Genomic DNA, 15,740 nt, shown 5'->3' with positions numbered 1-15,740 from the left:
AATTACCAAATAGAGTAAAAGTCAAATTTTACTGTATTTATTATCGGGACAATAATGATGAATCATTTCATCTCTCAGGACGCTTAGTTTTAAATAACCTATTAAAAACTAAGTTTGTCGTGATACGTTTAACCAATTTTAAGTTAATAGAGAGCTATTAAGTTATAAGGTTTTGGAAAATCAAATTTAGTTTAATTTTGCAAAAACTTTATTGGTTAATTAAAATTTATTTTAATATATTTGATATTAGGTCGGTGGTATTATAACCTATTATAATCAAGCAAGCAACCACAATAGCAAACAAGAATATGTAAATCTTAAATGGCCAAAAGGTGATTGGTCTTGCTAGAGCATATTAGCAAGACCAATCGGGTCAAGGGGTCACAACACAAACAACCACAAGGATGGACTCCTGGTGCATCCGGTCATCTTTGCTAACTCCCACTGACTTCAAGAACTCCAAGAGCTCGTCCTCGGTTTTCCTTCGGGTCTTCATTACAATGAAAAACCAAACCCTATCTATTACAATCTTGAACCAACAAAGTGGCCAAAAACCATAAAATAAAATTGAAAAATAAATACAACTTTTGAACCATCCATATGGCCAAAAACCAAAAACCATTCAACCAAACAAACAAGGTCGAGCCAGATTTACATATTCAATAAAATAGAATTGAGCAATATTTTGGTCAAATAAAATAAAAAAAAAATTGACCGAACCAAGATTGCTCAAAAAACATATGTAGATCAAAAACTTCAACTAGCTTGAAGTTTATGATGTAGATCCGGTGAAAAGATCGGATTCGACTCGTGTGTTGTAACCAAGGCTTTGATACCACTGTTGGGTTCCAGTGGTGATCAGTCAACGATTTAACTTTTAAACCCGGTTTTAATTATAAATAGATTTCATAATTATTAATCATACTAATAATGAATACGCAGCGGAATATAAAACGAGTAATCACCACTTAACGGAACCGTACAGGATCCGGTTACATACGATACGAGTACGGTATGAAACAACCAAAGAAACATAAATCTAAACCGACAATATTTAAGTGTACCTCGGTTAATGATTAACCGGTTGAGACACCGAGGTTCAATGAACGATGCTAGGTGACGAACCGAACACGGTGACGGTTGGTAGTGATGGCGCGTTGGCGGCAGGTGACGCGAACACGGCTCCAATACCAGATCAGCGGTGCTGGCAATAGCACGACAACGATAGCGGTGGTCGGTTACGATGTCGATTGGCAGTTGCGGCTGGACTCTTTTGGCTTGCGGCCGAATTCCTTAAAAACCCTCCTTAATGTTCACGAGATGTGTATATCTATATTAATAAATAAATAAAACTTCCCTCATGCCACGTGTCATCTCCTTACCACATTATCCCTCATCATTTCCCGCCTCTCTAAAACCATCTCTCCAAAACGGGTATCCGACCCATTTTATCTCACAAAACATCCATTTTATCTTTTCCGAACCCTAAATCTATCTTCATCATCAACATGTCTTCATCATCTTCTTCATCGTGTATCTGCAGCCCACCACAAATTCCGCAATCTTATCATCATCTTCATCATCATCCACGTCTCATCGATACCGCCTCCCACCACAGATCCGGCCATATTCAAAATCACCTTCCAGTTTCCTCTCCTCGCCATCGTTACTATTCAATCGGAACTTTTATGTCGGTCGGTATGCCTTTCTTCGATTACTATCACAGTTTAATTTAAATATATAGGTTTAGCCATTATAGGTTTAGCCGTTATTTTTTTTTAATTTGGATTCAGTTCATAATCATTTGTTTCAGTCGATTAGGTTGATTTACGAATTTATTTAGGCATACTTGATTCTACGATTTGAAAATTAATCTTTTTTTTTAATTTAAGTTGTGTTTGTATTTTCAAATTGAAGCCTCTGTTCATTTAATGCTTTAGCAAATTGGGGGCTATTAGTATTGGGGTTGGTTTTCTATTTTTCAATTGAGGATTTCTATCATAATAACACACTTTCGTCCATGTCCCGTCGATTGCTACGGCGATTAAGGTACATATTTTGTTGTTAATTGCTCTGGCGTGTCCTCTAATAAAACTTTTAACTAATAAATAAAGCTTTATGAATCCATTATTGATAATCTATTATCGATTATTGATGTCCATGTTTCGTTTATTGTTATTGATTGATTGATTGATGGATAGTAAATCAATTTTGTGTTTGTTTATTAGTAACTTTGCGTGATATATGTTAAAGTTTGTAAGATTTATATGTTTGCAGTCCCTTTTTGGGCATTCCTGCTTATGCTATTCATCCAAGTATCTTTAATTTTACTTAACTTTATAATTCAGCAGGCAATCGGATATATCATTGAATATGACTTTTATTAATTATGATTTTGTTTATGCCATTCACTAAACATTATAAATAAGAGGTATGTGTAGTTATGATTTTGTTGAAGTATGGGTCTCCTTGAGTATGTAAAACACATAGAAAGAAACAAACGGTTTTTATTATTTATATACATGTATAAATGTGATTATGTTACTTACCTAAAGGGCTTTTGTATACAAGTTTTTGTTCCTATATACCAATTCGATGTTCTTTTTGTGTTTTACAAAAGATTTATGTATATGTTTGAGGTTATGTTAGGCTTCAGATTTCAGTGTTACTTATTTATATCATTTGGTTATGGGCTTTCAAATTCTTCATATTGTTTGGTTCTTTTGGATATGTAATCTTAGGGCTTGATTAGTTTATATAAGGTCATTATGTATGGGCTGATTATACTTGGTTACAAACAAATATTACAAATTTTATTAAAAAACTTATTATTTAGGAAAATAAAAAAAATCAAATGAGAACACCCTTATTTAAAATTCAAAGAGAATATGTTTGTAGAATTCAAATACTTAACACATTATTATGGGTTGGGTCAATTTTAAAGTATGTGTAGCATCTGCCCGATCCGACCCGACCCAGGTATCCGTTTCCCTTATCCGATCTCTTTCTTTCATGATTTAATATTTATTTATACTTATATTTTACTTTTAATAATAATAATATATAATTTCCTTCCCGCCTCTCCCTCTCTTTCTTTCCGCCGTCCCGTCCCTCTTCTTCTCTCTTTCCGCCTTCTTTTCCCTCTTGTCGCCGTCCCGCCCTTACACCTTGTTTCCCTCTTTTTCTTCTAACTCTTTGCTTGTCCTTTGTTCCTTCCCGCCTAAGGTTGTCTGCGCAGCTCCACGCGCCAGACCCCTTACAAGGAATTCTGCGTGAAGACCACCTGTTACAGCGATACGCGAGACGAACTCTTCTCGCAGCGCGCTAAGAATTGTAATTCTTCTCGCAGCGCGCTAAGAACGGTAGTTCTTCCCGCGACGCGCTAAGGATTGTAGTTCTTCTCGCAGCGCGCTAAGAATCGTAGTTCATCCCTCGACGCGCGAAGAATTATAGTTCTTCCCGCGGCGCGCTAGGAATTTTAGTTCCTCCCGCGGCGCGCTAAGAAATGTGATTCTTCCCGCGGCGCGCTTAGAAATGTAGTCCTTTCCGCGACGCGTTAAGGTTGGTTCTGTCTGCCTTCGCGCTCGCGCTCTCTTGACCTTCTGTGTCTGCCTTCGCGCTCGAGCTTTCTCGCGCTAAACCCTTTGAGTTTTCTTCTGTTTAATCTAGCCGTTTGCTTTTGTGTTGTCTTATCTTTTGTGCTGTTGACCTAATCTGCTTTATGTCTGAAAAGTTACTTTCGGAGCAGCATGCGCACCAACCCCATTGGTTGGCAGAAAAAGTGACTGACATTATCTTTTGAGATCTGCTTTTTCCATGCCTGACCTGTACCTTTATCTGATCCGCCCATGCTTTTTACTGTTCCCTGTCAGCCTTTTTCTCTTTTTCCCTGCTGCCATATCTTTTGATATCTTTTACTTTCTGAACTTGCTTTTGATATCTTTTGTTATCTTTTGTTTTGTCTTGTTCTGTTTGTCTTGGAATCTTTTCCCCCTTTTTCTGGATTCATGTCTCCTAGGTTTCCCTATAAATAATAATCTTATTTTTCTTAACACTACACACACAAACACTTATTATCTCTCTTCCTTTGCTCTCTGCCGATTGTCCTTCTGCCGCCTCCTCTCTTGCCTCCGTTTTCTCCTCTCCTCTGCCCTGATTTTCGGTAATATATATATTATATAATAATTTACTTATGCAAACTTATAATCAAGACTTAAAACAGATCATTAAAACAATAATCTTATTTATAGGTTAACTTGTGCTTGTTTAAAGTTGGCTCTTACTTTATCATACACCGCATCGTTTATCAAGTGAGTAATCTCGTACCTAATCCCTTTTTGCTTTTAATGTTTTGGGATGTTCATGTGTTCATACAAACTTAGAGTCTTAAACTGTTTATGAACTTTAGTCGCGCAGTATCCCATGTGTTGAGGACGTAGACTTGGCTGTTTATTTGTATGTGTGGATCATTAACCGTCTTGTCGGTCTATTCCGCAGTTCTCATGGTACCATTAGATGAACACGGGAGAACTATCGTTTATGGTTTTCTCTTTTGTTTGCACATGCACAGTTTGTCTTGTTTGTGAGCTCAATTGTGAGCACTGGCAGTCTATGAATCTTAGAGTTGATCCCGATCAGATTACACCCCTGTTGAAAACCAGACATACACATGTTGCGCGCAGATTTATTGTTATCTATCTATTGTATTAAACTTGATTTCTCACCAACACGCAAGTGTTTGACGTTTATTTTAACACATGTTCAGGTTTGCAGTAGCTGTTTTGGAGTTCGAGGACACGTAGGAAGTTTTCTTTATTTTTTGACCTAGATTAAAATGTATCAAGACAAGTTATTGCTGTTCGAATATTATGATTTATAATATATTGATTTATGATGATTTATGTTATCTTATTTTTACTTTGCGCGTGCGCGAATGAATGTATTTATTAAATATTGACACCCAATAGTGTCACGAGTAATGAAACAATATGTGGCGCCCCGATGTATAATCCGCCTTTGGTCGGGGTGTTACAGATTGGTATCAGAGCTCGTTGACTTTAGGATAGGTGGTTAGACGTAACGGCCTAGAATACCTAAGAGTCCCTTCTCGCGCATGAGAGAAATCTCATGTTTGCGCGCTTATTGTTAATTACTCGTTATTTATGAATATGCTCGCGCTTGCGCAGTGTATGATTTTATGTTTTATTTCGCGATATTTCGATTTTTGTTGGATTTCGATTTTTATTGATTTTACTTACATATTCGTTTGTTGGATTTGAAAATCCGAAAAGTCATGGTGATACATGAATAGTTGATTTTCAATTTCCATTTACGATTATGTTCTGAGGTTGGAGACTTGAAAAGTCATGGTGATACATGAATTGTCAACCTCCAATACTCATTTTCTTGTATATTTTATATTGAAGATTGAAAAGTCATGGTGATACATGAATCGTCAATTTCCAATACTCGTTTACTCGTATATTTTAAATTGGGAATTCGGAAAGTCATGGTGATACATGAATTGTCGATTCTTGATTCGAATTTGTTACCTTTATTAAGTCTGCATTTAGGGTCATTTATTTTACTTTAACTTTTGACAGTAACTGACTCCGTGAAACCAAGCTTTTCGAGGTTATACTTTGCGCTAAAACCAAGATATTAACTAAAATTAAAACTTTTATAGAATGCCTCCGCTATCAGCTCGCCATCTCAAGAAGAAAGAAGCCGCGCGCAGACGTTCGCTGCAACGTTCCCCAGGAAATGGCCGCCGCAATAGCCCAAGCTTTGAGCCAAAACAATACCAACACCTCTGGTTACAACATTAAGTCCTTTAACGTGGGTAACCCTCCAAAGTTCACAGGTCTTGAAGGAGCCACCGTGATGCTCCAGTGGCTTGAGAAAATAGAAAACACTTTCCTCCACACCCAATGCCCCTCAGACAGACGAACCCTATATGCTTCCAGTGTCCTGGAATCTAGAGCGCTTACATGGTGGAATGGAGTAGCTCATGCGCGTGGCGCAGAAGCTGCTTCCAGCATGCTCTGGGAGGAATTTAAGGAAATTCTGACGCGAGAATTCTGCCCTCCCAACGAAGTTAAGCGCTTGGAGGAAGAATTTTGGAACTTGAAGCAATACAGCGGTGAAGCGCGCGAGTACGCGACGCGCTTCCATGAACTAAGTTTGCTTGTCCCTCACCTTGTTACCCCTTCCCGCCGAGCCATAGAGAAATTCCTTGGGGGTCTCCCCATGGAAATTCAAGATTCTGTATGGGCCAGAAATCCAGTAACTCTCTCTGACGCCATCGAGTTGGCCGCTGTGCTCAGCGACAACCATGTCAGAGCAGGAACCCTGTTCCTGCGGGGAACAGAAAAGACCAAACTCACCAAGACTGTTCCTGAACCAACAGAAACCAAACCAGAACCCTCAAACCGTAACAACCTCAAGCGCAGGCGCAAAGCCTATGCGCTTACCAACCCGCCCATTGTCCAGCAACCCATCTACCAACCTCCAGTTTACGCGCCTAACCCTCTGTCAGCCTACCCAACACCTCATGTAGCCCACAACTATGCCTTAACCAATCCAGCACTCCCTGCCCCGCCACCTAAGAAACCTTACACTGGAAACCACCCCTTTTGCCCAACCTGTAGACTCCACCACCCACCTCAAGTCCCATGTCGACTTTGTACCCGATGTGGCCGCGCTGGTCACCTTGCAGAAAACTGTAGAGTCCTTCCCGCCAATCCAATTGCGCCAGCACCACCAGTCTACCCGCAGAACCCACAACCAACCTACCAAAACCCACGACCCAGATCGTGCTTTAACTGCGGTGATCCCAGTCATTTCCGGAACGCGTGCCCGAGGCTACAAGTTCAGATTACGCAAGCGAATCCGGTGAACCAGATTTCGAACCAAGTGACGCGCGGACGAGCTTTTAACATAACCGCGCACCAAGCGCAAGCGAATAATGACGTAGTTAATGGTACATTTTTGCTTAACGGATTTTATGCTTCTGTACTTTTTGATACTGGCGCCGATCGAAGTTTTATTTCTCGCGCGTTTGAGCAGAAGCTTGCGCGACCGCGCGATGACTTAAAAGAAGATTTTTCAGTTGAATTGGCTAATGGTGAAACTGTTTTAATTAACTCTGTGATCAAGGATTGCACGCTTAATCTTAACGAAAACGATTTTCTGATCGATCTCATCCCCATGCCTCTTGGAAGCTTTGATGTTATCATTGGCATGGACTGGCTTTCGCATAATCGCGCCGAAGTTATTTGCGCCAAGAAGATGATTCGCATACCTCGAGAAAATGGTGATCTTCATATCTACGGCGAAAAACCCTCCCGCGGTCTTAAGCTTATGTCTTACGCCGAAGCCCGAAGGCTCATGCGGAAAAGGTGTATTGCATTTTTAGCCCATGTGGTTAAACCTGATGAAGGAAAGAAGAAGCTTCGCGATATCCCTGTTGTGCGTGATTTCCCTGAAGTTTTTCCTGACGATCTTCCTGGTATCCCTCCCGCTCGTGAAGTCGAGTTCCGTATTGATCTTGTCCCTGGTGCTTCCCCCGTAGCCAAATCTCCTTATCGTCTTGCACCCGCTGAGATGCAAGAATTGGCAAGCCAACTTCAAGAGTTGACTGCTAAAGGATTCATTCACCCTAGCTCTTCGCCCTGGGGTGCTCCGGTGTTGTTCGTTAAAAAGAAAGATGGATCGTTTCGCATGTGTATTGATTACCGCGAGTTGAACAAACTCACCATTAAGAACCGGTATCCCTTACCGCGTATTGACGACCTCTTTGATCAACTCCAAGGTGCCTCTTGTTTCTCGAAGATTGATCTCCGCTCTGGCTATCACCAGTTGCGCATCCGCGATGAAGATGTTCCGAAGACTGCTTTTCGAACTCGTTATGGCCATTTTGAATTCTTGGTCATGTCCTTCGGTCTAACCAACGCACCCGCCGTTTTCATGGATCTAATGAATCGGGTGTGTAGGCCCTTCCTGGATAAATTCGTGATCGTGTTTATCGATGATGTTCTGGTGTATTCTAAGACCAAGGCCGAGCATGAGCAACATCTCCGATTGGTGTTGCAAAAGCTTAGAGCCGAGCAGCTCTTTGCCAAGCTCTCCAAGTGTGAATTCTGGTCTGATGAAGTACAGTTTCTTGGTCATGTTGTAAACAAGATGGGTATTCATGTCGACCCATCCAAAATTGAAGCAATCAAGAACTGGATTACGCCATCTACTCCTACCGAGATCCGTTCCTTTTTGGGCTTAGCTGGTTATTACCGGCGCTTCATTTCGAATTTCTCGAAGATCGCTTTGCCTTTAACAGCTCTAACGCACAAAGGTAAACCGTATATTTGGGGCTCGAAGCAAGAAGAAGCCTTTCTAACGCTCAAGCGTTTGTTGTGTGAAGCTCCTGTTCTTGCGCTACCTGAGGGTAATGATGATTTTGTCGTGTATTGCGATGCATCCAACCAAGGTCTCGGTTGTGTTCTTATGCAACGAGGCAAGGTTATCGCTTACGCATTAAGGCAACTCAAGGTTCATGAAAAGAATTATACAACTCACGACCTCGAACTTGGTGCAGTTGTATTTGCCTTGAAGATCTGGATACACTACCTTTATGGTACAAAGTGTATCCTTTACACTGACCATAAAAGCCTTCAGCATATCTTTGATCAAAAGGAACTTAACATGAGGCAACGCCGATGGAACGAACTCATCAGCGATTACGATTGTGAGATCCGGTATCATCCTGGTAAGGCTAATGTGGTAGCCGATGCGCTCAGCCGAAAACCCTGCCAGCTTAACTGTATCTTGCCGCGCACCCAGCTTCACTTTGCGCCGATCCAAAGCAACATTGAATCGCGTATTCGTGACGCGCAGCGCGCATCCATCAGTAATGGTAACCTTCGCGCCGAGTTAGCGTGTGGCGCGGAAGCGCACTTTGTTCCTAATCTAAGTGGAATTCTCTGTTATCTTAATCGCATCTGGATTCCCTTTGATGAGAATCTTCGCGCTGATATCCTGAGTGAAGCGCACAAATCTCGATATTATATTCATCCTGGCGCTGATAAGATGTACAAGGATTTGCGCATTACTTATTGGTGGCCCGGTATGAAAAAGGATATTGCTATGTTCGTAGCTAAATGCCTGACTTGTTCTAAAGTAAAAGCTGAACACCAACGCCCATCTGGTTTGCTCGAACAACCAGAAATTCCTACGTGGAAATGGGAATGTGTAGCGATGGACTTTATTACCAAGTTACCTTTGACAGCAAGCAAACATGATAGCATTTGGGTAATAGTGGATCGCTTGACTAAGTCTGCTCACTTTCTGCCCATTCGTGAAAACTACCGTGTTGAGCAACTCGCGCAGCTTTATGTCAAGGAAATTGTCTGCCGCCATGGTACTCCTTTGAGCATCATATCCGATCGCGATGGCCGTTTTATATCTCGCTTTTGGAAATCTCTCCAATCTGCGCTAGGAACTCGCTTGGACATGAGTACGGCATATCATCCTCAGACTGACGGTCAGTCTGAGCGAACTATTCAAACTCTTGAGGATATGCTCCGATCTAGTGTTCTTGATTTTGGAGGTAATTGGGATTCACACCTGCCTTTGATTGGGTTCTCTTATAATAACAGCTATCATTCCAGTATTGGTATGGCCCCATTTGAAGCATTTACGGTCGTAAGTGCCGCTCCCCGATTTGTTGGAGCGAAGTGGGAGAAGCTCAAATCACAGGACCCGAACTTGTTCAAGAGACAACCGATAAAATCGCCAAGATCCGTGATCATCTGCTGACTGCCAGAAGTCGACAGAAGAGTTACGCAGATCGTAGGCGGAAGCCTCTCGAATTTCAAGTTGGTGATCTTGTTCTCCTCAAAGTGTCGCCCTGGAAGGGTGTTGTCCGCTTTGGGAAGAAAGGTAAGCTTGCTCCTCGTTATGTTGGTCCATTCAAGATTCTCGCGCGTGTAGGAAAAGTTGCCTACAGACTTGACCTGCCGCCCGCGCTCAGTAATGTGCATCCAACGTTCCATGTATCCAATCTCAAGAAGTGTTTAGCTGACGAGAACCTTCACATTCCACTTGATGAAGTTCAAGTTGATGAAACTATGCATTTCGTGGAGAAGCCTGTTGAGATTATGGATCGCGAGGTTAAGCAAACCAAGCGCAGTCGTATCCCTATTGTTAAAGTTCGCTGGGAGTCCAAGCGCGGAGCCGAGTTTACATGGGAAAGGGAAGATCAAATGAAGATCAAGTACCCGCACCTGTTCTCTGCGCAACCTACTTCGAGATAAATTTCGGGACGAAATTTCTTAAAGTAGGGGAGACTGTAGCATCTGCCCGATCCGACCCGACCCAGGTACCCGTTTCCCTTATCCGATCTCTTTCTTTCATGATTTAATATTTATTTATACTTATATTTTACTTTTAATAATAATAATATATAATTTCCTTCCCGCCTCTCCCTCTCTTTCTTTCCGCCGTCCCGTCCCTCTTCTTCTCTCTTTCCGCCTTCTTTTCCCTCTTGTCGCCGTCCCGCCCTTACGCCTTGTTTCCCTCTTTTTTTTCTAACTCTTTGCTTGTCCTTTGTTCCTTCCCGCCTAAGGTTGTCTGCGCAGCTCCACGCGCCAGACCCCTTACAAGGAATTCTGCGTGAAGACCACCTGTTACAGCGATACGCGAGACGAACTCTTCTCGCAGCGCGCTAAGAATTGTAATTCTTCTCGCAGCGCGCTAAGAACGGTAGTTCTTCCCGCGACGCGCTAAGGATTGTAGTTCTTCTCGCAGCGCGCTAAGAATCGTAGTTCATCCCTCGACGCGCGAAGAATTATAGTTCTTCCCGCGGCGCGCTAGGAATTTTAGTTCCTCCCGCGGCGCGCTAAGAGATGTGATTCTTCCCGCGGCGCGCTTAGAAATGTAGTCCTTTCCGCGACGCGTTAAGGTTGGTTCTGTCTGCCTTCGCGCTCGCGCTCTCTTGACCTTCTGTGTCTGCCTTCGCGCTCGAGCTTTCTCGCGCTAAACCCTTTGAGTTTTCTTCTGTTTAATCTAGCCGTTTGCTTTTGTGTTGTCTTATCTTTTGTGCTGTTGACCTAATCTGCTTTATGTCTGAAAAGTTACTTTCGGCGCAGCATGCGCACCAACCCCATTGGTTGGCAGAAAAAGTGACTGACATTATCTTTTGAGATCTGCTTTTTCCATGCCTGACCTGTACCTTTATCTGATCCGCCCATGCTTTTTACTGTTCCCTGTCAGCCTTTTTCTCTTTTTCCCTGCTGCCATATCTTTTGATATCTTTTACTTTCTGAACTTGCTTTTGATATCTTTTGTTATCTTTTGTTTTGTCTTGTTCTGTTTGTCTTGGAATCTTTTCCCCTTTTTCTGGATTCATGTCTCCTAGGGTTTCCCTATAAATAATAATCTTATTTTTCTTAACACTACACACACAAACACTTATTATCTCTCTTCCTTTGCTCTCTGCCGATTGTCCTTCTGCCGCCTCCTCTCTTGCCTCCGTTTTCTCCTCTCCTCTGCCCTGATTTTCGGTAATATATATATTATATAATAATTTACTTATGCAAACTTATAATCAAGACTTAAAACAGATCATTAAAACAATAATCTTATTTATAGGTTAACTTGTGCTTGTTTAAAGTTGGCTCTTACTTTATCATACACCGCATCGTTTATCAAGTGAGTAATCTCGTACCTAATCCCTTTTTCCTTTTAATGTTTTGGGATGTTCATGTGTTCATACAAACTTAGAGTCTTAAACTGTTTATGAACTTTAGTCGCGCAGTATCCCATGTGTTGAGGACGTAGACTTGGCTGTTTATTTGTATGTGTGGATCATTAACCGTCTTGTCGGTCTATTCCGCAGTTCTCATGGTACCATTAGATGAACACGGGAGAACTATCGTTTATGGTTTTCTCTTTTGTTTGCACATGCACAGTTTGTCTTGTTTGTGAGCTCAATTGTGAGCACTGGCAGTCTATGAATCTTAGAGTTGATCCCGATCAGATTACACCCCTGTTGAAAACCAGACATACACATGTTGCGCGCAGATTTATTGTTATCTATCTATTGTATTAAACTTGATTTCTCACCAACACGCAAGTGTTTGACGTTTATTTTAACACATGTTCAGGTTTGCAATAGCTGTTTTGGAGTTCGAGGACACGTAGGAAGTTTTCTTTATTTTTTGACCTAGATTAAAATGTATCAAGACAAGTTATTGCTGTTCGAATATTATGATTTATAATATATTGATTTATGATGATTTATGTTATCTTATTTTTACTTTGCGCGTGCGCGAATGAATGTATTTATTAAATATTGACACCCAATAGTGTCACGAGTAATGAAACAATATGTGGCGCCCCGATGTATAATCCGCCTTTGGTCGGGGTGTTACAGTATGCAGCCCCGAATAATATGTTTTCTTTTGCATTTGAGTTGTTTGTTGCTCTTGTTCTATCAAAATTGCAGTATTTGACTTGAAACACTTGAGGCCTGAATTGTATATTTTTCCTCTCATTGTGGTAAAATGAGGATACAAGCCTATTTGGATGCTTTTTTATCTCAGGTTAGTGGAAAAGGGAAACAACTCAAATTGGTTAAAAGTTACTCTAAATCTATTTTAATGCGTATAATGATACAAACATTTAATTAGTTTCATTAATCTTTAGATATTTATTATAAATTTATAATCATATATTAAATTGAATGATTTTGGGTTTTGAAATCATGTTAAAGGCATTAAGTTGATATGCCATGTTAAATGAATTGCCAGCTAGGTAACACTAAACCAAAATACGGAGTTCGTCGCTGAAGTCATCAAACTCTTGGAACTCTCTACATTACAATTGTTAATTATCACATCTCTGGTAATAAATTCTCTTTTTTTTTATTCTAAACTAAGGGTCCGGGGCTTATAAATTATAATTTGGAGCTATATATGTTTTGGTTTAACTGGTTAACTTCACATGAATTTTTTAACACCTGAATTAAAGACATAGGTGGTTATATGGAAAGTCAAATGGACAAATTACTTATTGAAGACCTGTTAATACTGGTCAAAACTCAAAACTTCCAAAGTGGAGTTCATTATTAACAACCAATTCCAAATTTTGAAGTACGAGAAAAATGAAAAAGTAATTGTGCTAAAAAGTCAACAAAAATGATGGAGATGGTTATAAATTTTACAAGGGCAAATTTTGGAATTAAAAATTTAATGGAAATTTGAATTGTTGGGGGTACAAATGCCTCTGTGTTTAGGATTGGCTGGGATATGCTGATTTTTTTTCCAGTTTGTATAAAAACTCAAAAGAGCCGAATATGATATCAGGTATATACTTATTTTGAATACAAAGGTGATAATGAGCCTAATTTGGGAAATAGGATTAGGAAAAGGAAAGTTGTGAAGACCATATTAATTTGGTTTTGGGCATTGGCTACATATGAAAGTTTTGAGGTTAATTCCATGTTGGCATTGGATATTAACCCACTGATTAAAAGCCAATATGTATTGTTGGTTTGGGGCTGGGAACAATGAGGGTAAAAGTTACGAGTATAATTTCAAATATTGTATACATTTTACACATAATTATGTAATTATTGCTTATCTGTAATTTTGTTTCTTTATTTTTTTTTATTTGTATCATATTATGAATTGTAATTTAAACATTGACACAACCTGTTACTTTGTAAAAATTGACTGTAACTTAATTTTGTCCTTATTTAATGTAATTTAGCAATTTTTATATTCTATATTTTTACTCATGACATGAATAATCATATCATTTATATTGTGTTCGATCATACAATATTTTGCATATTTTGTGACTAATGTATTAGTAAAATAAAAAATATATTGACTTATTATTATTTGATATTCTGAATGTTTATCATGACATTTTATTATTTTATTGATATTCAGATTGTTTTAGACTTATAAAACTACATTTGTTAAACCCGTGTTGTACACGGGTACCTAATCTAGTATATATACATGCATCTCCTAACAAGTTGGAGTAATCTCCAAGTCAAAACCTAAAGGGTTTTTAATATTATAAGATAATATTAATAATATTATTATTTATCAATAATAAATTCTAACCAGGCCCAAAGTCCAACTCGTTCCAACACTCGTTTAAAGTCCGAACCACTATATTATCTATAACGATTATAAATAATAATCTTGTCATATTAAATTCGTCATTTACCGATCAAACAATTTAAACGGATTTTAGTTTGTTGCCCAAGGTGTAACTCTTACGGGACACAACCCGATCGGCCGTGTTGACTTAAGCGGACCGGTCCATATTTCCAACATAGACAACATAAGTTGATTGTTGGTAATTTCCATATTACTAGGCCTGTCACATGTTGATGACCGGGTTAGACCTATTGGGCCTATGGAATTCATTAGTGATGTAATGGGTTTATGGGGTTACAATTGGGCTTTTATATTTGGTAACTATTTGTTAACCAAGTTAGGGTATCCTATAAATACATAGCCATGTTAGGGTTATTGTATGAGTGAGAGGGTTTATTGTATTCAAGCTTTGTGCTACTTTCTTGATTATAATAATACGTGAGTTTACCCTAAATATTGTGTACTCTTTTGTGTTTCGTTATCAATTCGTTCTTGAATTGGTATCAGAGCCGGTTAAGCTTTTCTTGTTAATTGATCAACGCTGTGATCAATTATACAGCCACTGTTCGTCGTCGAAGCCGTGATCGTTTGCAAGAAAAAGAGTTTTTCTTCCACCGTCCAAAGTGAATAAGATTGTTTTGTGATTGGCTGTTTGCTATAGAAGTCAAAGAAGATTGATTTCTATTATTTGTTTGTCGACAAGTTCAAGAAAGAAAATTAATAGTAAATTTGGTTTTATTCTTTTTCTTTTTGGTCTTATGTTCAGAAGACGAAGCAAAAATTAAACTCGTTGGTTTAATTTTTTTTTATTAGCTCAACAAAAGTTGATTGTTTTTTTAACGGTCGGGGTTTGACGAAGAACGATGGGTGATAAAGAAACAATGAAGACAAGCGGTGTAAGCGGGAGCGGGAACCCGAATGCTTTCCAAAGTCCCATGCTTACCTCTACCAATTACACGGTATGGGCTATTCGAATGAAGGTACTCTTGAACGTGCAAAAGGTTTGGAATACCATTGATCCGGGTGAAACCGATGCTGATAAAAGCAACATCGCGATAGCGTTGATTTATCAATCGATCCCGGAAGCGACAATCATGCAAGTGGGTAATCTTGATTCGGCCAAGGAGATTTGGAACGCGATTAAGACGCGTAATCTGGGGTCTGATCGGGTTAAGGAGGCAAGATTGCAAACTCTTATGAACGAGTTTGATGGTATGAGGATGAAAGAGACGGAGACCATTGACGAGTTTGTGGCGAAACTCTCGTGTACGGCATCGAAGGCGGCGACTTTAGGAGAGATGATCGAGGAAACTAAGATGGTCAAGAAGTTCCTTTCAAGTCTACCTCGAAGTAAGTTTATTCAAATCGTTGCGTCTCTTGAACAAACTTTGGATCTCAAAACTGTTGGGTTTGAAGACGTGGTGGGACGTTTAAAAGCATACGAGGAGCGGATTCGGGAAGAAGACATGCATTCCGAAACCCAGGGTAAGCTTATGTTTCAAAGGTCTGAATCCTCAAGTAGTCGGTACAATGATCGTGAGTCCACTCGTGGAGGTCGTGGACGTGGAG

General features: G+C 39.9%; 1 long non-coding RNA gene across 1 annotated transcript; it reads left to right on the top strand.

Moving 5' to 3' along the window:
• The first annotated feature begins 1,334 nt into the window (after positions 1 to 1,334).
• On the top strand, positions 1,335 to 13,575 carry LOC143580241 (uncharacterized). The gene is made up of 4 exons (XR_013143606.1): positions 1,335 to 1,698; positions 12,503 to 12,599; positions 12,807 to 12,900; positions 13,362 to 13,575. It is a non-coding gene; the product is annotated as an uncharacterized LOC143580241 (long non-coding RNA).
• The last annotated feature ends 2,165 nt before the right edge of the window (positions 13,576 to 15,740 follow it).

Source organism: Bidens hawaiensis, unplaced genomic scaffold (assembly GCF_021521415.1).
Source record: "Bidens hawaiensis isolate Kalapana, Puna unplaced genomic scaffold, B.hawaiensis_p1.1 tig00030286_1, whole genome shotgun sequence".
In the NCBI taxonomy this organism is placed as follows: Eukaryota; Viridiplantae; Streptophyta; class Magnoliopsida; order Asterales; family Asteraceae; genus Bidens; species Bidens hawaiensis.
The sequence above is the reverse complement of the archived record's forward strand: the minus strand, read 5'-3'. Positions and strand labels throughout refer to the sequence as shown.